Source organism: Panthera leo, chromosome A2 (assembly GCF_018350215.1).
Source record: "Panthera leo isolate Ple1 chromosome A2, P.leo_Ple1_pat1.1, whole genome shotgun sequence".
Taxonomy (NCBI): domain Eukaryota; kingdom Metazoa; phylum Chordata; class Mammalia; order Carnivora; family Felidae; genus Panthera; species Panthera leo.
In genome coordinates this window covers 45348978-45375951 of record NC_056680.1, presented here as the reverse complement: position 1 = coordinate 45375951, position 26974 = coordinate 45348978, and positions in this window count along the sequence as shown.

The window sequence follows — 26974 nt, the reverse complement described above, 5'->3', positions numbered from 1 at the left end:
TATTGAGAAATGGAAAAAAAAAAAAAAAAAGAATGGGAGATGAGATCAGGAGGGTAATCTTCTCTTCCATTCTTCTAACCTTTCTTCCTCCTGGATCCGAGTGGGAAAGTGGAGAAGTGGGATGAGAACTTCCTGGTGGCATTTTGCAGTGTTATCTTCTGAGCATAATTGCAAGGAAAGTGAATCCAACTTTAGCTGAAATATTCCAAAACAATATCTATAGCCAAATTATGACTGATTTCTAAATGTGGCAACATTGTGGCCAACATGAAAAGGTCTGCCCAGAACAAAAGCACTGTGACTGCCTGTACTCTCAAGAATATGGAAAACTGATAAAGCACTATGATTGGCAGAGTGTTTATGTTTGGTGTGGGTGCATGTATATAAAAGTGATTATCAGGATATTTAGGCATAGGAAGTTGAGTTTGTGGCTTGTGATTACCAACTTGGTCTTCCATGTCAATAAGTTTGCTTCATTGGATCATTGATTTTTTTACTTGAGTTTAAGGAACACACACACGCATACACACCCACACACAGGTTTAAGCTTCTTTATATCTCCAAATTGGTTACGGTATGTCACAGGAAAGTATTTGTGCTTATTTCTTTTTCTGTTAGCTTGTGGTATTAATGTTGCTGTGGAAATTGTTACCATGGTTGTTCCAGAAGCATTTTCAAATGTGTACATGTATTCCTCCTTGATATTTCTTTCGTCTCTAAGATTAGCATCAGCACAAACAGTTGGAATAGTCAATATTACACATTTGAGTAGAGCAGTTGGGATGATATATGAAAGTCTGTGAAGTTTTTTTTATAATGTATTAAATTTTGAGTCCTAGAGGATGTTTTAGAAAATTAATAGATGGAAAGATGTCTAAATGTGAACAAGATCAAGTGTGGGTCACCTTGACTGGAATGTGAATTCTGTTTGGGAGAAGTAGAATCAAAAAGGCAACTATAAGATGTAATTCAAGCTGACTTTAATAGCACAACTTTGAGAAAGACTGTTGAAATCTAGGCTTGGGACTTTCTTCGTCAGAACTTGAAAGCAATTGCTTAAGGAAGCTATATTATCCCTCACACTTCAGTTGGTCTTTGGGAAAAAAATTATGAAAATATACATAATGAATAGACGACCTGCCTAGCAATTGGGTTACATTGTCTCCCTAACCCAGTGGGGCCCAACTAATCTTTTAGGAAGCAAGTTCCTTAAATACATTGTTAGACCAACTGGAAAATTAACTAGGGTATTTACTGGAGAGATATCATTTTCAGGCTAAAATTTGCCAAGTAGAAATGAAAGAGGTGCCCAACTACTCACTATTCAAATGTGTTTGCTGTTGCTGGATCTTTTAATGGAAATTATCACTTTTAGGGAAAAGAGAGGAATTGAAAGAGTTCCTTAGTCATTAAAAAAAATCAAAACATTGGGACACCTGAATGGCTCAGTCCATTGAATGTCTGACTTTGGCTCATGTTATGATCTCACAGTTCATGGGTTTGAGCCCCACATCAGGCTCTGTGCTGACAGCTTGCTCAGAACCTGGACCCTGCTTCAGATTGTGTCTCCTTCACTCTTTGCCCCTCCCCCTCCCCTGCTCATGCTCTGTCTCTCTCTTTCAAAAATACATAAATGTAAAACAAATTTAAGTCAAAACATTAAATGAGACTCTGTTTAGCTGAAATGACAACTTCTTAAATAGCCTACCATAATGTTCCTGGCCAAAATAATTTACTCAACACTTAACTTCTATAATAGTTTTATTTCTCTTTAACCTAAGTCAAACTCATCTAGGAAAAGAAGGGGGGAAATATTGGCACATATACTCGAAAATCTCAGGAGTGACTGGTTTAGGCACAGCTGAAACCAGGGGACTGAAGGATATCAGCTGTATTTGCTTAAACTTTTATGCTCTATTTCTTCCTGTTTTCCTGCATTTGACACCTTTCTCAAGGTTCTCCCCACAGTATAGTAAGATGGCTACCAGAAGCTCTAGACTCATGGGCTAGCCTCTCAGCAATTTCTATCAGAAAGAGATCTCTCTTTCACAATAACTCCAACAAAATTCCCCCAAAATCAATCTCATCAACCTGGCTTGGATCACCTGCCTATTTCCGAGCCTATGGGCATGGCCAAAGTGGGTAGAAGGCTGTCATTGTGTAGACCTGAGACATATGCCATCCTTAAGAACTGAGAGCAAGGGCCAACCACACAGGGGCCAAAAGTGTAAGAGTGGTTTCCTAAAGGAGAGTTAAGGTGCGCTTTCCAGAAGTAGGAATGGATACAGAACAAAGAAGCAAAAAAGATGTTTGCTGTGGTAGTTTGCATTAATGACACCTTCTTATATCTATGAGCTTTGCCATAAGACTTTGCTGTTTCTCTAAGGAGAAGGTGATTCCCAAATCCATCCTTTGATACCATATTTGGCCATGTGACTTGCTTTAGCAGTGAGGTTTAATAGAAATGATGCAAGCAGAGATATGAAAAAAGAACTTACTGACTGGGTCTGCCTCTTGCACCTGTAACTATGAAGTGACTATCCCCTGGTCCTAGAGGAAGAACAAGGACATGTAGAGCACAGCTTCCCCAGCTAAGGCACCCTCAGCTAAGCCTACCCCAGAGCAGAGGTCCCATTTGACTCACACACATGTGAATGGACTCCACCAAGATCAACTGATCCATTTATCACCTGTGAGGTATAGTCAATGGCCATTATTTAAAGCCACTGTGTTTTGTGGTTTGTTAGGCAGCAGTAGCTACCTGGTACATTTATTGTCTCTGTTAATATTTAAAGGGTCGATCATCTACCTTTGTATACTCATTTTGCTATTCTGGTGATTAAAATGTTGAATTACTTTTAATTCAGTGGATAGTGTCTTCCTCAAACTTCCTGAGTAGTGCCTAACCCTGGCCCCTCTTTCAACACCTTTAGATCTCTCTGCAATTGAACAACTAAGAGAGTAATGCTGTACTAGCCAGGACCCTCCAATACCCAGATCCTATTCTATAGCAGAAATCCGTTTTGATTGGCCAGTGCTTAGGCTCTACCATTTGTTAAATATTCTGAATATCATTTCTGGTCATTTATAGATCTTACTCATCTCCTCATTAGGCTGTTTAGCCTCCTAAGGGTAGTCTCTATGACTGAATCATCCTGGGTACTACCTCTGGGCCTTGCACAAGAAATATTTGTTGAATAAATTCTGGATAGAAGTACATGCTGGAAGAAGTAGTTATGGTCCTGTGTGGGCTCACCAAAAAGGTTGAAGTCATTTGGTACACATGTTTAAGTGCCCAATGGATTAGCAACTTCTCGCTGAATATGAGAGGGAAGAGAGATCTTTCAAGACATTTAGACTTGTTCTCCTTTTGAATACAAGTAATTTCTGAGCCTGTATCTGTTTGGACTTTATTTTTCAATACAACTACAACTTGAAAAAGTCTCAAGCAGAATCTCCATCTTTCCCTTCTCTTCCAGCAACAAATTAATGCCTATGAATTTTCATTCAGTGTCACCAAACATCTCTCAACTATCCATACTCAAAAACTAGAAATAAATCTTATGCACTATACTAGGTACTGTGGTAAGATACTGAGCTAAACAGGGGTTCTGTCTTTAGGGAGTTTGGAGCACAGCCTCTTCCCAGAAAATTTTCGAGATACTTGGAGACCATCTTGACTTCAATTTCTTCTCTGCCTTGTTGTCTAATCTGCCACCAGCCACCACACTTTAACATTTTGCCCCCACAAAGCATCACATCTATTCCTCCCTTTATAGTCCTGATGCCCCTAACTTAACAGAGGCCTTTCCTGCTGTGTACACTGACCTGCATTGATCCCTTAGTATTAAGACAGGCTCACCAAAAATCTCTGCAGGGTTCACTTTGTTTCCTTTTCAGATTTTCACAGTTTTAGATTCCCAGGCTGGAGAGTAGAAAAGGTAGAGATTGATGCCAAAAGCAAACCCCCCAAATGAAAGCACTGGGTTTACTACTCCATTTTTTCTACACCCTAAGAAATGTGGCACTGATGCCCAGAGAGCTCTATGGCTTCTTCCAAGTTCTCTGAAATGCTGAGATTTCTCTACATAGCACCACCTTTCCTGTGTTCTCATCTTTCATTGTCCACTACCATCTGATAATTGGCCTGTCTTCTCTTACCCATAAAAATGTTGCTCCAGAGTCACAGAGTCTTGTTTAGAATTGCATACCTGGCACTGATTCTTTGACAAGTGTTTTAGCTTGTCTTAAGACTTAGTTTGTATGTTTATTTTTATTTTTTTAATATGAAACTTATTGTCAAATTGGTTTCCATACAACACCCAGTGCTCATCCCAAAAGGTGCCCTCCTCAATACCCATCACCCACCCTCACTCCCACCATCCATCAACCCTCAGTTTGTTCTCTGTTTTTAAGAGTTTAAGAGTCTCTTATGCTTTGGCTCTCTCCCTCTCTAACCTTTTTTTTTTTTTTTCCTTATTCTCCCCCCATGGTTTTCTGTTAAGTTTCTCAGGATCCACATGAGAGTGAAAACATATGGTATCTGTCTTTCTCTGTATGACTTATTTCACTTAGCATAACACTCTCCAGTTCCATCCACGTTGCTACAAAAGGCCATATTTCATTTTTTTCTCATTACCACGTAGTATTCCATTGTGTATATAAACCACAATTTCTTTATCCATTCATCAGTTGATGGACATTTAAGCTCTTTCCATAATTTGGCTATTGTTGAGAGTGCTGCTATAAACATTGGGGCACAAGTGCCCCTATGCATCAGTACTCCTGTATCCCTTGGGTAAATTCCTAGCAGTGCTATTGCTGGGTCATAGGGTAGGTCTATTTTTAATTTTTTGAGGAACCTCCACACTGTTTTCCAGAGCGGCTGCACCAGTTTGCATTCCCACCAATGGTGCAAGAGAGTTCCCGTTTCTCCACATCCTCACCAGCATCAATAGTCTCCTGATTTGTTCATTTTGGCCACTCTGACTGGCGTGAGGTGATATCTGAGTGTGGTTTTGATTTGTATTTCCCTGATGAGGAGTGACACTGAGCATCTTTTCATGTGCCTATTGGCCATCCGATGTCTTCTTTAGGGAAGTGTCTATTCATGTTTTCTGCCCATTTCTTCACTGGGTTATTTGTTTTTCGGGTGTGGAGTTTGGTGAGCTCTTTATAGATTTTGGATACTAGCCCTTTGTCCGATATGTCATTTGCAAATATCTTTTCCCATTCCGTTGGTTGCCTTTTAGTTTTGTTGGTTGTTTCCTTTGCTGTGCAGAAGCTTTTTATCTTCATAAGGTCCCAGTAATTCACTTTTGCTTTTAATTCCCTTGCCTTTGGGGATGTGTCGAGTAAGAGATTGCTACGGCTGAGGTCAGAGAGGTCTTTTCCTGCTTTCTCCTCTAGGGTTTTGATGGTTTCCTGTCTCACATTCAGGTCCTTTATCCATTTTGAGTTTATTTTTGTGAATGGTGTGAGAAAGTGGTCTAGTTTCAACTTTCTACATGTTGCTGTCCAGTTCTCCCAGCACCATTTGTTAAACAGACTGTTTTTTTTCCATTGGATGTTCTTTCCTGCTTTGTCAAAGATGAGTTGGCCATACGTTTGTGGGTCTAGTTCTGGGGTTTCTATTCTATTCCATTGGTCTATGTGTCTGTTTTTGTGCCAATACCATGCTGTCTTGATGATGACAGCTTTGTAGTAGAGGTTAAATCTGGGATTGTGATGCCTCCTGCTTTGGTCTTCTTCTTCAAAATTACTTTGGCTATTCGGGGCCTTTTGTGGTTCCATATGAATTTTAGGATTGCTTGTTCTAGTTTCGAGAAGAATGCTGGTGCAATTTTGATTGGGATTGCATTGAATGTGTAGATAGCTTTGGGTAGTATTGACATTTTGATAATATTTATTCTTCCAATCCATGAGCAGGGAATGTCTTTCCATTCCTTTATATCTTCTTCAATTTCCTTCATAAGCTTTCTATAGTTTTCAGCATACAGATCTTTTACATCTTTGGTTAGATTTATTCCTAGGTATTTTATGCTTCTTGGTGCAATTGTGAATGGGATCAGTTTCTTTATTTGTCTTTCTGTTGCTTCATTGTTAGTGTATAAGAATGCAACTGATTTCTGTACATTGATTTTGTATGCTGCAACTTTGCTGAATTCATGTATCAGTTCTAGCAGACTTTTGGTGGAGTCTATCGGATTTTCCATGTATAATATCATGTCATCTACAAAAAGCGAAAGCTAGACTTCATCTTTGCCAATTTTGATGCCTTTGATTTCCTTTTGTTGTCTGATTGCTGATGCTAGCACTTCCAACACTATGTTAAACAACAGAGGTGAGAGTGGACATCCCTGTCGTGTTCCCGATCTCAGGGAAAAAGCTCTCAGTTTTTCCCCAATGAGGATCATGTTAGCTGTGGGCTTTTCATAAATGGCTTTTATGATCTTTAAGTATGTTCCTTCTATCCCGACTTTATCAAGGGTTTTTATTAAGAAAGGGTGCTGGATTTTGTCAAAGGCCTTTTCTGCATTGATTGACAGGATCATACGGTTCTTCTCTTTTTTTTTAATAATGTGATGTATCACGTTGATTCATTTGTGAATGTTGAACCAGCCCTGCATCCCAGGAATGAATCCCACTTGACCATGGTGAATAATTCTTTTTATATGCCGTTGAATTCGATTTGCTAGTATCTTATTGAGAATTTTTGCATCCATATTCATCAGGGATATTGGCCTGTAGTTCTCTTTTTTTACTGGGTCTGTCTGGTTTAGGAATCAAAGTAATACTGGCTTCAAAGAATGAGTCTGGAAGTTTTCCTTCCCTTTCTATTTCTTGGAATAGCTTGAGAAGGATAGGTGTTATCTCTGCTTTAAACGTCTGGTAGAACTTCCCTGGGAAGCCATCTGGTCCTGGACTCTTATTTATTGGGAGATTTTTGATAACCGATTCAATTTCTTCGCTGGTTATGGGTCTGTTCAAGCTTTCTATTTCCTCCTGATTGAGTTTTGGAAGAGCGTGGGTGTTTAGGAATTTGTCCATTTCTTCCAGGTTGTCCAATTTGTTGGCATATAATTTTTCATAGTATTCCCTGATAATTGTTTGTATTTCTGAGGGATTGGTTGTAATAATCCCATTTTCATTCATGATTTATCTGTTTGGGTTCATCTCCCTTTTTGAGAAGCCTGGCTAGAGGTTTGTCAATTTTGTTCATTTTTTCAAAAAACCAACTCTTGGTTTCGTTGATCTGCTCTACAGTTTTTTTAGATTCTATATTGTTTATTTCTGCTCTGATCTTTATTATTTCTCTTCTTCTGCTGGGTTTAGGCTGCCTTTGCTGTTCTGCTATTTCCTTTAGGTGTGCTGTTAGAATTTGTATTTGGGATTTTTCTTGTTTCTTGAGATAGGCCTGGATTGCAATGTATTTTCCTCTCAGGGCTGCCTTCGCTGCGTCCCAAAGCATTTGGATTGTTGTATTTTCATTTTCATTTGTTGCTATATATTTTTTAATTTCTTCTCTAATTGCCTGGCTGACCCACTCATTCGTTAGTAGGGTGTTCTTTAACCTCCACGCTTTTGGAGGTTTTCCAGACTTTTTCCTGTGGTTGATTTCAAGCTTCATAGCATTGTGGTCTGAAAGTATGCATGGTATAATTTCAATTCTTGTAAACTTATGAAGGGCTGTTTTGTGACCCAGTATATGATCTATCTTGGAGAGTGTTCCATGTGCACTCAAGAAGAAAGTATATTCTGTTGCTTTGGGATGCAGAGTTCTAAATATATCTGTCAAGTCCATCTGATCCAATGTATCATTCAGGGCCCTTGTTTCTTTATTGACCATGTGTCTAGATGATCTATCCATTTCTGTAAGTGGGGTGTTAAAGTCCCCTGCAATTACCACATTCTTATCAATAAGGTTGCTTATGTTTGTGAGTAATTGTTTTATATATTTGGGACACCCCTATTCAGTGCATAGACATTTATAATAGTTAGCTCTTCCTGATGGATAGACCCTGTAATTATTGTATAATGCTCTTCTTCATCTCTTGTTACAGCCTTTAATTTAAAGTCTAGTTTGTCTGATATAAGTATGGCTACTCCAGCTTTCTTTTGACTTCCAGTAGCATGATAGATAGTTCTCCATCCCTTCCCTTTCAATCTAAAGGTGTCCTCAGGTCTAAAATGAGTCTCTTGTAGACAGCAAATAGATGGGTCTTGTTTTTTATCCATTCTGATAGCCTATGTCTTTTGGTTGGCGCATTTAATCCATTTACCTTCAGTGTTATTATAGAAAGATACAGGTTTAGAGTCATTGTGATGTCTGTATCTTTTATGCTTGTAGTGATGTCTCTGGTACTTTGTCTCACAGGATCCCCCTTAGGATCTCTTGTAGGGCTGGTTTCGTGGTGACAAATTCCTTCAGTTTTTGTTTGTTTGGGAAGACCTTTATCTCTCCTTCTATTCTAAATGACAGACTTGTTGGATAAAGGATTCTCGGCTGCATATTTTTTCTGTTTAGCACACTGAAGATCTCGTGCCAATCCTTTCTGGTCTGCCAAGTTTCAAAAGAGAGATCAGTCACGAATCTTATAGGTCTCCCTTTATATGTGAGGGCATGTTTATCCCTTGCTGCTTTCAGAATTTTCTCTTTATCCTTGTATTTTGCCAGTTTCACTATGATATGTCGTGCAGAAGATCGATTCAAGTTACGTCTGAAGCGAGTTCTCTGTGCCTTTTGGATTTCAATGCCTTTTTCCTTCCCCAGTTCAGGGAAGTTCTCAGCTATAATTTCTTCAAGTACTCCTTCAGCACCTTTCCCTCTCTCTTCCTCCTCTGGGATACCAATTATGCGTATATTATTTCTTTTTAGTGTATCACTTAGTTCTCTAATTTTCCCCTCATACTCCTGGATTTTTTTATCTCTCTTTCTCTCAGCTTCCTCTTTTTCCATAACTTTATCTTCTAGTTCACCTATTCTCTCCTCTGCCTCTTCAATCCAAGCCGTCGTGGTTTCCATTTTGTTTTGCATTTCGTTTAAAGTGCTTTTCAGCTCCTCGTGACTGTTCCTTAGTCCCTTGATCTCTGTGGCAAGAGATTCTCTGCTGTCCTCTATACTGTTTTCAAGCCCAGCGATTAATTTTATGACTATTGTTCTAAATTCACTTTCTGTTATATTATTTAAAACCTTTTTGATCAGTTCATTAGCTGTTGTTATTTCCTGGAGATTCTTCTGAGGGGAATTCTTCCGTTTGGTCATTTTGGATAGTCCCTGGAGTGGTGAGGACCTGCAGGACACTTCCCCTGTGCTGTGGTGTATAACTGGAGTTGGTGGGCGGGGCCGCAGTCCGACCTGATGTCTGCCCCCAGCCCACTGCTGGGGCCACAGTCAGACTGGTGTGTGTGCCTTCTCTTCCCCTCTCCTAGGGGCGGGATTCACTGTGGGGTGGCGTGTCCCGTCTGGGCTACTTGCACACTGCCAGGCTTGTGGTGCTGGGGATCTGGCCTATTAGCTGCGGTGGGTAGGCAAGGTGCACGGGGGGCAGGAGGGGCAGGCTTAGCTCACTTCTCCTTAGGTGATCCACTTCAGGAGGTGCCCTGTGGCAGCGGGAGGGAGTCAGATCTGCTGCCGGAGGTTTGGCTCCGCAGAAGCACAGATTTGGGTGTTTGTGCGGAGCGAGCAAGTTCCCTGGCAGGAACTGGTTCCCTTTGGGATTTTGGCTGGGGGATGGGCGGGGGAGATGGCGCTGGCAAGCACCTTTGTTCCCCGCCAAGCTGAGCTCTCTTGTCTGGGGGCTCAGCAACTCTCCCTCCCTTTGTCCTCCAGCCTTCCCACTTTCCAAGCAGAGCTGTTAACTTATGACCTCCCAAACGCTAAGTCGCGCTTGCTGTTGGAACACAGTCCTTCCGGCCCCTCCGCTTTTGCCAGTCAGACTCGGGGGCTCTGCTTGGCTGGCGGGCCGCCCCTCCGCCCCAGCTCCCTCCCGCCAGTCCGTGGAGCGCGCACCGCCTCGCCGCCCTTCCTACCCTCTTCCGTGGGCCTCTCGTCTGCGCTTGGCTCCAGAGACTCCATTCTGCTAATCCTCTGGTGGTTTTCTGGGTTATTTAGGCAGGTGTAGGTGGAATCTAAGTGATCAGCAGGACGCGCGGTGAGCCCATCGTCCTCCTACGCCGCCATCTTCCCTCTCTCTCCTTTACCCATTTTGAGTTTGTTTTTGTGAATGGTGTGAGAAAGTGGTCTAGTTTCATCGTTCTGCATGTTGCTGTCCAGTTGTCCCAGCACCATTTGTTAAAGAGACTGTATTTTTTCCATTGGATATTCTTTCCTGCTTTGTCAAAGATTAGTTGGCCATACATTTGTGGGTCTAGTTCTGGGGTTTCTATTCTATTCCATTAGTCTATGTGTCTGTTTTTGTGCCAATACATGGTGTCTTGATGATTACAGCTTTGTAGTAGAGGCTAAAGTCTGGGTTTGTGATGCTTCCTGCTTTGGTCTTCTTCTTCAAAATTACTTTGGCTTACTCAGGGCCTTTTGTGGTTCCATACAAATTTTAGGATTGTTTGTTCTAGCTTCGAGAAGAATGCTGGTGCAATTTTGATTGGGATTGCACTGAATGTGTAGATAGCTTTGGGTAGTATTGACATTTTAACAATATTTATTCTTCCAATCCATGAGCATGGAATGTTTTTCTTTATATCTTCTTCAATTTCCTTCATAAGCTTTCTGTACTTTTCAGCATACACATCTTTTACATCTTTGGTTAGGTTTATTCCGTGGTATTTTATGCTTCTTGGTGCAATTGTGAATGGGATCAGTTTCTTTATTTGTGTTTCTGTTGCTTCATTGTTAGTGTATAAGAATGCCACTTATTTCTGTACATTGATTTTGTATGCTGCAACTTTGCTGAATTCATGTATCAGTTCTAGCAGACTTTTGGTGGAGTCTATCGGATTTTCCATGTATAATATCATGTCATCTGCAAAAAGCGAAAGCTTGACTTCATCTTTGCCAATTTTGATGCCTTTGATTTCCATTTGTTGTCTGATTGCTGATGCTAGCACTTCCAACACTATGTTAAACAACAGCGGTGAGAGTGGACATCGTGTCATGTTCCTGATCTCAGGGAGAAAGCTCTCAGTTTTTCCCCATTGAGGATGATATTAGCTGTGGGCTTTTCATAAATGGCTTTAGGATGTTTAAGTATGTTCCTTCTATCCCGACTTTCTTGAGGGTTTTTATTAAGAAAGGATGCTGAATTTTGTCAAATGCTTTTTCTGCATTGATTGACAGGATCATATGGTTCTTATCTTTTCTTTTATTAATGTGTTGTATCACGTTGATTGATTTGAGGATGTTGAACCAGCCCTGCATCCCAGGAATGAATCCCACTTGATTATGGTGAATAATTCTTTTTATATGCTGTTGAATTCGATTTGCTAGTATCTTATTGAGAATTTTTGCATCCATATTCATCAGGGATATTGGCCTGTACTTCTCTTTTTTTCTGGGTCTAGTTCTCTAATTCTCCCCTCATACTCCTGGATTTTTTTATCTCTCTTTTTCTCAGCTTTCTCTTCTTCCATAATTTTATCTTCTAATTCACCTATTCTCTCCTCTGCCTCTTCAATCCGAGCTGTGGTCACCTCCATATTATTTTGTAGCTCATTTATAGCATTTTTTAGCTCCTCCTGACTGTTTCTTAGTCACTTGATCTCTGTAGTAATAGATTCTCTGCTGTCCTCTATACTTTTTTCAAGCCCAGTGATTAATTTTATGACTATTATTTTAAATTCATTTTCTGTTATATTGTTTAAATTGTTTTTGAGCAGTTCGTTAGCTGTCACTACTTCCTGGAGTTTCTTTTGAGGAGAATTCTTCCATTTCATCATTTTGGATAGTCCCTGGAGTGGCTCGGAACTGCAGGGCTCTTTGTGCTGTCTGGAGTAACTTGCGTTGGTGGGCGGGGCCGCAGTCACACCTGATGTCTGCCCCCAGCCCACTGCTGGGGCCACAGTCAGACTGGCGTGTACCTTATCTTCCCCTGTCCCAGGGGCAGGACTCACTGTGGAGTGATGTGGCCCCTGTCCGGGCTCCTTGCTCACTGCCAGGCTTGTGGTGCTGCTTCGATGGGATCTTGTGTATTAGCCGGGGTGGATCCGCAAGGTGCACAAGGGCAGGAGGTGCTGATGCAGCTTGCTTTGCCTTCGGGGGTCTGCTTCAGGAGGGGCCCTGCGGCACCGGAGGGAGGCAGACCCATTGGAGGGATGGATCCCCAGAAGCACGGCATTGGGTGTTTGCGCGCGGTGCAAGCAAGTTCCCTGATGGGAAGTGGTTCCCTTTGGGATTTTGGCTGGGGAATGGATGAGGGAAATGGTGCTTCCCAGCGCCTTTGTTCCCCACCAAGCTGAGCTCTGTTCTCCGGGGCTCAACAACTCTCCCTCCCATTGTCCTCTAGCCCTCCCACTCTCTGAGCAGAGCTTTTGACTAATAACATTCCAGATGTTAAGTCCCGCTGGCTGTCCGAACTCACCTGGTCTGGCCCCTCCGCTTTTGCAAGTTAGACTTGGGAGCTCTGTCTTGCCAGGCGGGCTGCCCCTCCACCTCCCGCACTCCCTCCTACCCGTTTGTGTAGTGTGCACCACCTATCCACCCTTCCTACCCTCTTCTGTGGGCCTCTTGTCTATGCTTGGCTCCAGAGAGTCCATTCTGCTAGTCTTCTGGTGGTTTTCTGGGTTCTTTAGACAGATGTTGGTGGAATCTAAGTGATCAGTAAGACATGATGAGCCCAGCGTCCTCCTACACCGCCATCTTCCCAGCTACCCTCCAAGACTTAGTTTATTTATCTTTAAAATGTGGGGGTAGTAGTAAGAATTAAATGAGATCATTTATGTAACACACTTAGTATGTTGTTTGACACATAGTAGAAACTACTGTTATAATTTTCACTATCTTTCCCTTTCATTAATTTTAGTTAGAGAAAGTCTGCCTGGGTATTAGGACTCTCTAGAGAAACAGAACCAACAGGATATATCTGTAGGATGAGATTTATAATGAGGGATTGGCTCGTATAAACTGAGAAATCCTACAATCTACCATCTGCAACCTAGAGACCCAGGAAAGCTGGCAACATAATTTTAGTCCAGGTCCAAAGACCTGAGTACCAGGGGAGCCGAGAGTGTGAATCCCAGTCCCAAAGGAAGGAGAATATCAATGTCCCAGTTCAAGCAGGCAGGCAAGGAGCAAAAAAGGGTACATTCCTCCTTCCTCCACCCTTTTATTCTATTCAGGCTTTCAGTAGATTGGATAATGCCCATCCACATTGGGGAGGACAGTCTAAGTTACTTAGTGCACTGATTCAAATGCTAATCTTATCCAAGAATACCCTTAGAGACACACCCAGAAATAATGTTTAATCTGGCACCCATGGCCTGGTCAAATTGAGACACAAAATTAACCATCACAATATGTTTCCCCTTTCCCTTTCACTGGCTGAAATGGAGTTGAAAATCCTCACTGTAACAATCCATTTTCTCCACACTTCTGTTAAAATATGCAAACCGGACCTGGCACTCTCTTAAATTGTTTTGTTTTGTTTTGTTTTCAAGTTCTGCATGCTAGAGTGGTGGACATGTTCATTTGGGGCCGAGAACACCTGCCCAATCATGAAAATCACACTGCAGCCATTTCTTGTTCATTGTATATGCCTTGGCTTAACTCAGTACAAATGAACCCTTGGACCGAGACTGTTATCCATGGCCAAAACAGATCATATTGCCACCAAAATATTGAAAGGAACCTGGAAGTTTATCTAACTTCTAGTCTATCAGTCTACTGGATGTGTGATTCTCTTTCATATCCCTCAGGGCAAAAGTTTGTACCATTGGACTTGAGTAAGATCTCTTGAAGCAAAAACTCTTATTTTTTGTCAAGTCTGATGACTGTGGATCATTTTTCTGTGTTCTGAGTCCAAATTGGCCTCCCTTTATCTTCTCTTCTTCTTCTCCAAATAACTGTCAGTATGGATTGCAAAACTAGTGTGAAAACAGCCTTTCAGCTATAGTGTAGTCCTTCCATTAAAACCATAGTTCTGGGGCACCTGTGTGGCTCAGTCGGTTGAGTGTCCGACTTTGGCTTAGGTCATGATCTCACAGCTTATGAGCTCGAGTCCCGTGTCAGGCTCTGTGCTGACAGCTCAGAGCCTGGAGCCTGCTTTGGATTCTGTGCCTCCCTCTCTCTCTGCCCCAATCCACTTGCATTCTTCTCTGTCTCTCTCAAAAATAAACATTCAAAACAAAACAAAAACCTTAGTTCTGAGGTCAACTATGCAGTAAATGAATTTCGGCTCTACTATCATTACTTATTCTAATGTGATCAATGGTTTAGGCATGGGAAAATTGTTAAATAAAATTACATTCAGAAAAAATCTCTGAATAGCTACTCATGCTGAAATACATGACTTTGGCATGGGTACTGAGTTCTAATGGTCCCCAATAAGAATATTTTCTCCTGCTTTGATTTTTAGTTCCTTTTCTTATTTTTCAGCAACATGACACAGTGCATCCTTGGCTCCCTCCTGGAAGGGTAGGGAGTGGTTTCATGTGGATGTGTGTTCTTGGCATCAACCTCAAGAAGGTATGAAGTCAGGTGGAAGAGAGGCAGGTAGAGAATTACTGTAGAACTGGACTCATGTGGAAAGGCAGGAGAACTTTGAGCAGAGTTAAAACTGAGGGTATATTGCATATGGTTTCACTCTTATGTGGATCCTAAGAAACTTAACAGAAACCCATGGGGGAGGGGAAGGAAAAAAAAAAGAGGTCAGAGTGGGAGAGAGAGCCAAAGCATAAGAGACTCTTAAAAACTGAGAACAAACTGAAGGTTGATGGGGGGTGGGAGGGAGGGGAGGGTGGGTGATGGGTATTGAGGAGGTCACCTTTTGGGATGAGCACTGGGTGTTGTATGGAAACCAATTTGACAATAAACTTCTTATATTGAAAAAAACTGAGGGTATATTGAAGAACCCTTTCTGAGTGTTTCACTATAAAGTTGCTGATCTCAGTGGTGGCCAGAGAGTCTCAACACCTCACCTGTGACACTCTGAGTCCAAGAGGCTGGCGTCTTGTGCCAAAAAGCTTTGTTGGTCTGAAATTCTTGGTAGACATGAGCCCATCATTATCCATCTTTAGCAGTTCATACTGGGTCCATCTGTGCCTTTCAACAGCACACAGTTTGCAGTGTAAAAGATGGATGGATCTTAGTCCTAGAGGAACTTGGCTCTTCTCACTGTGGATCTTCTTTCTTTTGGTTGTTTTATTTTTTTTCTTTTGATTTTTTTCTGCTATGTCAGACTTAGCCCAAATTGAAAAGTGGTGAATTAATGATACTTTACATGTGTGTTGCACTCTATAGATATTAAAGGGTTTCTGCACCTATTACTTGATTATGTTGGGTGTTCACAAACCAATGCAGGCAAGGCTACCTTACTGCAGTTAGTGGAAGAGCTGGCTAAAGCCCAAAGGGCTAGGCAAGCTGCTCAGTAACACAAAGTAGGTTAAATGGAGGTGAGAAATAGAACCCAGGTATTCTTTCTCCTTGTCCAATGCTGTTTCCATGTGGCTCCATCTTTAGGCTTCATCCTCTTTTTCTTTGTGGTTCTGAGCACTGCACACCTACTTAACCCTGGTTGTGCTGTGTACCCTGGCACTGAAGCCAGCCTGGACTACCAGGGCACCTAGGCTCCAGATCTTTTCCTAAGCTTATCCCTCATTACAACTTTGTGCCAAAAGATCACTTTTTTAAACAGACCTCTCCTGTCCTAATGAATAATTTCACAATATATAGAGAGATATCTAAACAAATATTTCTAGAAATAGGCCACCAGTGGTAAAGGGTAAAATAGGGTACAGACTAAAATGCTTCAGGAGCCAAGAAGGAAGTGCTAACGAGCGGTGGTGTAGTCTTGCTGTCAACACTAGAGTGATAGGAACTGTAGCAAACCAGAGAGCTTGTGCTCTGTCTTAAGGGAGTAGCTTCTACCCAGCTCCAGCTGACTGTGGCATGGGGGAATGCAGGCCTAATGCTGCCAGATCATTCCATTTACTCTTTCTTCCACAGAAAAACTGAGTCTGGACTTTGATATGTGACTTTCTATATTTTAAAACATTGAACAGTCTTCACAAAACACACTCGTGTATAATTGGGATTTTAGTTGGCTGATTTCTGTGCTCCGATATGAGAAACAGAGATGAAGTCCCGCTCTACTCCTGGCTACCAGGGCCCTTCAGTAGAATAACAGGTGGTCTGGCATCATTGTTGAAGACGGAGATAGACCAATTGGAACATATTTAGACACAAAAGACCAAGGTGACCAGGATACTTGGATACATATGAGGAAAGATGAAAGAACTAGAGACATTTACTCTGGATGCAAGATACTTGATGGGCTGCCATATAGAAGATGGTAGAAAATTATTCTACACAGTCCTAAAGGGTTACTTCTCACATTACCCCACCCACTACATTTTAGACACTAGACTTGTCACTTCCTTCCTGTGGCTCTCTCCCCTTTTTCTTAACCATCCTTTATACTCTCAGAATATATGGATTTAATTTTTAAAATATTAATCTACTCAGGCAATGGTGGACAAATGTGCCTTATAAAGGGATGGAGAATAAATGTTTTGGCCTTTGAACCACATAGGTCTCTACTGCATATTCCTTTGTGGTTTTGTTTTTGTTCTCGTTTTTACAACTGTTTACTAATGTAAAACCTTGTTAACTCCTAGATCTTATAAAAACAGATCACAGGCTAGCTTTTGTAGTTTGCTGACCCCTGGCCTAGATGGACTGAATAGTTAAACAGATCATGTGGGATAGTCTTTTATTTCTCCAAAAACAGCAATTTGTATATTTTGTCACCGTAAATGTCAATAGGTGCTGTAAATAAAAGAATTCTTAGATCAAGTAAATTTGGAAAGCATTGGGTTAAGCAAAATTAGAAGGTTTTTGTTTGGGGACCTTTAACATACTGATATGAATTAAGTATTTCTAAGAAAGAGCATTTCAAAAATGAACCAGGGAACCTTTTACTTGAGGATTTTACCAACATCTCCTAAGATATTTCCTTGGGAAATATTCTCACAAGGGAAACTGTTCTTGAAAACCAACCAAACCAAAACAAAACAAAAATAATAGAACATTTTTTTTGGTTCCTCATTTACCTTTTTTAAAAAGCCACTTTACCTGTGTTATGGAAAGATGTTTATTTAGAATCTTTCATATTCTAGAATGCATAAGAGGTGCAATTAATATTCTTTGAAGGTAAAGGGCAACCAGCTGAGTTGGAAAGAAGGAGAAATTGTTTGGATTACTTTCCACCTAAGGGTGATTTCTGTGAAGTGAATTCCTAAATGCTTTAAATTACTCTGTTTCTAACCATTAATCTGTGGAGCCCACACGGCAATCCATAGTCAATTGCTTGACCATTTTGATTAAAAACAATTAACACAGAAACTTCGCCTATTTGCAGCTAAATGCTAATTCCCTGAAGTAAAAATATCTACTTAAAATGTAAAGATTTGGGCCTAAGCTTTAGAAGGCAAAAAGAGAAACACCTTGCCCATTTTGTATAAGAAAGGAGCTAGGGTGAGTGTAGGATACAAAGGAGACACCAGGCTTGGTTCCTGTTCTGAGGTAAGTCATGTTGCTAATCGGGGACAGCACATGAACAGAGACCTGGGCACACTTTGAACAAGGCACATTTGCATTTAAGCCCAGCCCTGCCTCTTGACCACTACCTGTCCTCAGACACCTTATTTAAACTTATTTGATGTCCAACGTAATCATCTGCAAAATAGAGACAGGGAAACTTATCTGACAGGCACTTTTACCGTATTTAGAGACAGAAGATACATAAAACAGTTTACCTATCATAGGCGCTCAGTTGCTAGTAGCTGTGACAAGTGTCACAAGGCAACAAGAAATCCAGAAGGCAATCCAGCCTTGCTCCAGTTGAATCAGTTGGCTGGATCTCACTTTCCACTCCATTACTGTTAACATGAAGATTTCAGCCTCATGGCTGCAAGATGGCTGCTCTCCCTCTAGGCACTGTGTTTATGTTCCAAGCAGGATGAAGAAAAGCAGTTGAAGTAATCTGTGCCAGCGGATTACTGTCTACTTTTTATCAGGAAATCGATAGCTTTCTCTGATATCTCATGTAGTGTCTTCTGCTTATATCTCATTGACCAAAACTGGGTCACAAAGCAAGTCTTAGCTGCAAGGGAATTTGGAGAGGAAAGTATTTTTAAAAGGCACATTGGCACCTGAACAAAACTGAAAACAAAGAAAGTAAAATAAGGAAGACCCTGTAAGAAGCAGAATCTGCCCCAGGGATTTTACCCACACTTGGAGGCCATCCTCTAAATTTTGGCTAGTTGGCTCCAACTTGTATTCCAAGGTACAAAGAAGCTAACCACATTCTTCTGTCTTTGCCCCCAAAGAAGAAAATAATGACAGTGCTCCACTTGTGGGCATTCACTGCTTTATTCCAGGTCCTCATGTAAGTACTTTAAATGTATTATCTCATTTAATCCACAGCATAGCCCCAGGAATGAGGTATTATTATTATCCTTCACCTTTTACAGAGAAGAATCCTGATGCACAGAGACATTTATCAACTTGATCCATGCCAAACAGCTACTGAAAGGCATGATTAAGATTAATTTTCTAAGTTGTTTGGATCCACAGTCCATACACTTAGCACTATTCCCGTTTGCCTCATTACAAATAAGTAATCTTATATTGTCAGTTGATTTTCAACAAAGGGGCAAGGGAAATTTAATTGGAGGAAAAGATAGTCTTTTCAACAAATAGTGCTGCTAAAATTTGGTATGCACATGTGAGGAGATGAATTTAGAAACTTATCAGTATCATACACAAGCATTAAGTCAAAATGGGTCAGACCTAAAGTAAGAACTAAAAGTAAAAACTTTTAGAAGAAAATCTTTGTGGGGTGCCTGGGTGGCTCAGTCAGTTAGGCATCTGACTTTGGCTCAGGTCACAATCACATGGTTTGTGAGTTAGAGCCCCGCATCCACTCTCTGCTGTCAGCATAGAGCCCACTTCAGATCCTCTGTTCCTCTCTCTGCTCCTACCTCGCTTGTGTGCAAAAGTAAGTAAACATTAAAAAATATATATTTGTGACTATGGGTTAGGCACAGAGTACTTACGTATGGTATCAGAAGCATGATTCATAAAAGAAACTGGTAAATCAAACTTAATAAAAATTAGACTTAGGTGCTTCAAAAGACACAGTTTTGAAAATGAAAAGATAAGCTACAGACCAGAAGAAAATATTTCCAAAGAACATATCTAATAAAGGACTTGCAAACAGAAGAAATATAAAGAACTCTTACAACTCAATAGTAAGACAAACAACCTGATTAAAATTGAACAAAATATTTGAATAGACATTTAATCAAAGAAGAGATACAGGGGTGACTGGATGGCTCAGTTGGTTGAGCATCTGGCTCTTGATTTCAGCTCAAATCATGATCTTATAGTTTATGGGTTTGAGCCCTGTATCTGGCTCTGTGCTGGCAGCAGGGAGCCTGCTTGGGATTTCTCTCTGCTCCTCCCCCACCACTTGCACTGTCTCTTTTTGAAAATTAATAAATAAACATTTAAAGAAAAAAAAGAGAAGAGATACAAACGAGTAATAAGCAGATGAAAAGGGTGTTCCACATCATTAGTTATTAGGGAAAAACAAATTATCACCACAATGAGATTCTACTTCACATCCACTGAAATGAGTTTCTTTAAAAAGACAGGCAATAACATGTATTGGCGAAGATATGGAGAAACTGGATTCCTGTACACTCTGCAATGTAAAATCATACAGCCACTGTAGAAGTCAGTTTGTCAGTTTCTTAAAAAGTCAAACATATTCTTACTACATGACATAGAAATTCCACACCTAGATAACTACTATAGGGAAATGAAACTTATCTCCACACAATGACCTGCACACAAATGTTCATAGCACCATTAAGCGTAACAGCCAAGAAGTAGAAGCCAAATATCTATGAAGAGGTGATAAGAAAAATGTGCTATATCCATACAATAGAATATTATTCAGCAGTGAAAAGAAACTAAATACTGATACATGTTATAACATGAAAGGACCTCAAAAAGAATAAGCTAAGTGAAAAAAGCTTATTGTATGATTCTCTTTAGCCAAAATGTCCAGAAAAGATAAGCCTCTAGGCAGGGAATGGGATTGGCTGCAAATGACCACAAAGGATCTTTTCTGATGGCGTTTGGACAACTCTAAATTTATCAAAAGTCGCTGAATTATATACTTAAAACAGGTGAGTTTTATGTAATTTGTACACCAATAAAGCTGTTAGAGTAAAAAGTGGTCTCAAAGGAAGACAGAGATTATTTCCAGATATCCCTGTCTACTTTGTTTTACTAATGAATCTAGAGTGAAATGTATAAAATTGAGCAATTCCTGACAGGAGCCAGGCTCAATTTCAATGTTAAACTTTGAATTGCATTCTTTAACTCTTTATTAAGAGTATTTCAATTACTAAGCCTTTACTTTACTCAGCTTTCAATGACACAAGACATGTATTCCAAATAAATAATTATTAGCTAGTCCAAAAAAATTACCATCGACTTTACTCAACATTCTCATCTTCTACAAATTCTTTTTCAGTAGGTGCTATGGAGTCCAGATTATCGTGGAATGGAGATCCTTGGATCGGTTCCTGTGCATATCAAAGTCTCTTGATGCCTACAGTATCTATTTTTGGAGTGGTCATTTGTCCTTTTGTGATAGAACATCGTGTTAAATTAATTTTACTTGTTTTATATAGGATCCGCCATGATATTCAAATATGCCTTCTCAAAACTGATCTAACATAATTTAGAAATATTTTTCACAATTGAAACAAATAAACCATCACAGTCTGACATCTCTGTCAGACTGAAGCTTCACCATCTCCCTTAGGTAAAAACTGTATCATTTATAATCTTGAAATATATTTGTGATGTTCCAATTGTGAAAACTTTTGTAGACCTGGCTGGCATTATTCCAAGGATGTACCTCTTCTTGAAGTGAGTCTTTAAAAAATTTAAAAAAAACATGACACTAACACCTGAAACTAGTATTACCCTCTATGTTAATTCCCTGGAATTTAAATAAAAACTTAAAAAGAAACGACACTACACCTTTAAAAAAAAATTAACCTGTGACATGTTTTCTCTAGACCCTTAATTTGTGTAAAAAGAATCATACTGCTTACACAAGTGTCAAGTTCTGCCTTAATGCTACACAAGAAGATGAGACTTTTTTTAAAGTTTGTTTGTTTATTTAGTGAGAGTGTGTGTCAGGGGAGGGGAAGAGAGAGAGAATCCCAAGCTGATTCTGCACTGTCAGTGCAGACTTTTTGTTTTTAATTATAGAGGCCCTGACTACATTGTTTTAAACCTTTGAGAACCGTTTACATGACACTCCACGGTTTGTCTTCAAATCCCAATCTCCACTTCAACTATATTACAGCAACATGCAATGTCAGAGTTGGAAGGACCTCGGGAGATATACAGTTCAATCCCCTTCCTTCGCAGATAGAGGAACTAACACCCAGGGAGTTTCTGTAATTTGCTTCATCCAAAACCATACAGCCTGTTGGTAGCTCCCTGCCTCCAGCCTGTTTTGCCACACTGTTCACTAAGCATCACAGAATTTCAGAGCCTGGAGAGAACTTTGAGACAATGCAGTTCAATAACTTGACCTTGTGGATGGGCAGCTGACCACAGAGATTCAGAAGATTTCTGCAATGTGGTCTCAGAGCTCTCTTCCACTTGGGTAGCTTTCCTTTAGGATGTGGTGCTGGTGTTCTTAAGATTCCTACATGTAGGGAACAATTCCAGTGCTTCAGTTTATTTTCAGCATCTTGCTACTGTGACAGGCTAAGAGAGCAAAATGTAGTGGAATTATTTTAGGTGATATAAATGACCGTTTAGAGACGACCATCTTCATGGTGAGAAGTTATGGAGGAGTAAACACATTTTAATTTTATTAAGAATGTAACTTATAAATTAATTTACTTTAGCATCTGTTTTCGCAATTTCTTTTTTGTTTATAGACTGGTTTCACGTATATTACCTTATCAGATCATCCTAATAGCATCGCAAGGTTGGTATTGCTATTGTGATTTAACAGATAAAAATGTAGAATGTTAGAAATCATGGGTGGATTGCCCAAGGTCATACTATTAACTAAACAAAAGAGGGATTAAAGGCTTTATCTTTTTATTTCAGAACATATATGTTCTTCCCAATCCATCTTTTTACATTTTGGAATTTAATGATATTGTTGTCCTGTCTGTTTTCTGATAAAACTAACAGTTTATCACAGACTATATCTCTAAGAGTAGTTTCAGAAAATTTAATAAAGCTCAGGGGATGCTGCTGTGACTATGTTTTTTGTTTTTGTTTTTGTTTTTGTTTTCTTGAAGTTCCATTTTGTTGTAAGGAGAGTTTAACCTTAAGTTATTTTTCTTCTGAAATATAGAGAGACTCACTAGAAGCCTTCCTTAAAGAAGGCCAGATATTTGCAAAGTTGAAATTGCAAAGCAAAGGAATTAGGAGTGATTATTTTTTTCATATGTATTCACTTTATAAAAGATTTACCAAAAGAACCCTATAAATAATGCACAAGTGTTCTTTATGCATTTCAGATATGATTCAGTTGACCAAAAAATTTAATCATTTTGCAATCCATTTTTCTAAGAAATTCGTCTCTTGCTCTTTGCCGACTATCTCATTTCCTAAAAATTTCTTTTCTGTCACCTTTGAGTGGTAAGATTGGCCTCATCTTCTGTGTTCAAAATTATGCATGAATAATAGATTCCAAAAGGATCATGGGAAGAACTTAATATTGAACCCCTGAACATATAGCAACTGGAGCTCACTCTAAATTTCTGAATGATGGAATGTTTCCTACTCTGCTAATATTGATGTTTCTCTTGTTCTCATGTTTGTAGCCCAAGAGGCAAGTTTATGTGGCTTTCAGGATAGGTGAAGAGCAAGGAACATCCTTCCTGAAGCATGGAACAGCAACCAGGGGCTTCGGGGCCCACAGTTGCACAGCACTCTTGGACTCATTAATTTATATTTTTAGTCTGACAGTAAAAGTAATTCTATTTCAGTTATGTTTCTTGCCTGAGATGAAACAATACTGATTCTTAAAATCTTCAGAAAAAGATATACTTTTTTTTTTTTTTCCTGAATAGTGGGGTAGGTGTGGGGGTGGGGCTGGATATTTGTGAGTTGTTCAAAGAAAAGAGGTTGGTGGAGAACAGATGGCGTCCTCCACCATACATATTCATGAGTGCATTTATTTCATTATGTCGTCCCCTGGGAAACTCTACACTTCAGCTTTTATAAGTTTGTATGGCCATCAAATTGAGCAGTCAGAAGCCCTCTGTCGAAAACCGTGTTGCTGCAAAATTTGAAGGAAAGTATGTGAAAGCCTTAGCTTCACACTTCTGTCTTGACTTTTCATCACTGAAACACCTGTTATTTTGAGATTTAAGACAAGAATGTCATTGAGCATAATAAATGTTAAGTGTTGATAGCTGAACTGACATGTTTCATTAATCAGATGGTGGTGTGTTATGTTTAGAGTATCACTAAGCACATTGTTTGCTAATTTCATAAGAAACATGAGATTAAAACATATCTGCATGTCTGTTGCTGCATCTCCAAAGTTCATGCCAGGACTTCCTCATTTATAGATATGAAACTGGTCATCTGATAGTTTGGAAAATGTTCATTATTGAATTCCCCTGTGTCTGATAATTGGCAGGAATCTACAGTTATGTGCTTCATCAATTTTTTTCCTCTGGAACAAGAAACAGAGAGGACTGTGAGCGGCATATTTTGTCCCCTTTACATTATGAGCAAGTTCCTGGCTGGTGATTAATGGAGGCATCTCGATAGCCTTTGCTTTAAATGATGTTATCACTGTCTCCATTTAACTGCACATCCCTTTACCTCAAACATGAATAAGAGCATTTCTGTCTTTTTTCATTGTTGCCTGGCCTTGAGAAACTGTTGATGTATGATGATTTGTTTTACGGAGCTGTCAGCTTTATTGCTTGTGCACTTCTCTATCAGATTATATGATGTCGTCTGCTCCAAAAATCCATGTGGAAATAGAGGCATTTATGAAGTCTACCCATGTGGATGAAGGAGGCCATTCATTTTCTTAAAACCCTTAAAATAATAATCATGATGGATTTAATAACAATAACAGTAATAATACATAACCTCATATTTATGAAGCAGTTACTCTATGGCAGGAACTATACTAAGACTTTTACAGAAACCTTATGATGTTGATACTATCAATCTTTACATTTTGCAGTTAAAGACTGCATATTTAAAGAAGATTTGTATCTTTCATACATCGTGTCAGGAAACATGAGTCTTTTAAACAAAGTGTAATTCCATTTAATTCTTGTGATCTGTCATAAATAAGAGACACAAGAATTATGAGAAGCTGAAGGTCCCACAGAGCCAGGCCTAAGTAGATTTTACAGCAAGAAAAGTCATGTGCAAATGAGTTAGTGGGCACCAAAACCATGAAAAAGAAGAGGAAATTTTTTTGCAGAGAAGAGAATAAAGTAGAAAACAGAGGAGTGTGTAGTCAGCCAAGTGAGGGAGAGAGGAGAGCAGAGAAAGTAATTGGCTGGGTCTCCCATAGCTCTATAGCTCCTACCAGCGCTTTCCAGAACCTCCAGCTGTGATTCATTTACAGGTATGATCTATATTCTCATGACTTTGACTTTAGGTGGCTTCATTAGGTTTCTATTCCTCATAACCAAAAGTCTTGACTTGCAAATAATGCATCTAAGATTCAAACTCTTGCTTTTAAGCCTAAATCAATGACTTACTCTAAGTCATTCTCTGTTTAGTGGTCCCCCACATTAGAAGAAAGGCCCAGTGAACATGCCATAGAGCAAAAATCTTTCTAGAGTTCTCAAATTGGGAAAACAAAACAAATATGTAAAGGAGGAGGCTGCTTAGACAATGACTTCTGGGAGCATGGCAATAAATCCAAACAATGGATAATGTTAGTTTACAACTACCTTTATTAAACACATTTTGTGGTCTTTAAAAAAGTTATAAAAATGAAAATGCTTATTAAAAGTTATTATTATAATAAAAATTTACAACATGAACACATAAAGTAAAAATGAAAGCCCTTCTCCTCTTCTCCCCACTCCAGTCCTCAGGGACCTATGATGCACGTTTTGGTATGTGTCTTTTTAGGACTTTTCTATGGACAGACCAAATATGTGCATACAATAGGGTTGTGTTCAAGCACTTAATACCACTCATACTTTCTTCTTATTGATTGTGCTTTATTATCATGGACAACCTGACATATGAATATTCACAGATTAGCCTCATTCATATTTAGGGCTACATGGCATATTCCATGGAATGAGTACACCAGTTCTCTATCAATGAGTTTTGATCGTCTCCAAATTTCTCCTATTACAATGAATAGAAACAATTCTCCTTAAAGTGCCTCGTTTGCTCATTTTAGACCATATTTCAGAAACAGTGCTAGGAGGATTAAAAATATAATTGTCCACCCTTATAATCCTAAGGGACATGTAAGTATAATATGTATTTACAGTTCAACTATCACCTAAAAATCAGTTTGTATTATATTTATTAAGGTCCCATGATACTAGCCATTACTCAGAATTTTTCTGGGTTCCAGTGTGATTCAGGGGAGAAAAGTGTGATTATTATTGCTCTTCCTTTTGTCTATCTCAAAAAAGATTTTAAAACATTAAACAATAGCAATGATTAACAACTAACTCTCAGGGAGGGATGGGATATTGCTCTCTGAATAATTTACCCTTGACTGCTTAGAAAACCAACTAGTGCACAAGCATTTATTGATCACCCATGAAGTGCCCAGTACAGATACAGGAAAAAATCTGGGATTTTTTTTAATACTTCAGGTGAAACCCACACTCTGTGAGCAGATAGAGCAGGAAGAGAGAAATGTGCCTACAGTAATCTGTTATTGCTGATGTTTTAGGACTTTGTATGTATGATTTTTTTGTATGTGTATGATTTCAGAAACAGGTAGATATACAAAGCACAGGGAATATAACAATATTGAGGATATATAGAGAAATTCTGGTAATGTTTTATGAAATAGGAGGATTTTCTTACTTGGTATACAAAATACATTTAGTGAAAACTTGTATGTTTTGTGACTATTTACTGCCTTCCAAAGTTGTGGTAGATAAGGAAATCTTAAAAATTAGTGAAGCAATATTTATATACTAGCCAGCCATCTCATAGTTCTTTATTAAGAAACAAATAAGTGAAAATTCCATGTTTAACACTTTAGAAGGTGTCAAGACTGGGGGCGCCTGGGTGGCTCAGTCAGTTGAGTGTCCAACCTCAGCTCATGTCATGATCTCACAGCTCGTGGGTTCAAGCCCCGTATCAGGCTCTGTGATGACAGCTCAGAGCCTGGAGCCTGCTTTGGATTCTTTGTCTCCTTCTCTCTCTGCCCCTCCCCTGCTCATGCTCTGTCTCTCTCTCAAAAATAAATAAACATTGAAAAAAAATTTAGAAGGTGTCAAGACTAAAAATACACCATTTCTAGGCAAAAGGAACTTAGGTCAATGTTGTATAATAAACAGAGTGCACACACAGTTTTAGCTTCAAAAAAGCAAAAATTATCATTAAAGGCCAATTTATTTCCATGTTTTGATCAATTCTTCTTTTAAAAAATTAAACAGTTGTATATGATTTTCTTAACAACACTGTTTTGTGTCTCTGTTCACCCAATGTAAGTGGTTTGCTTTCTGTTGTTGGTAGATGGGTCCTTGGGAGGAGACTTTTTATTGCATTGCATAATTACAGCTG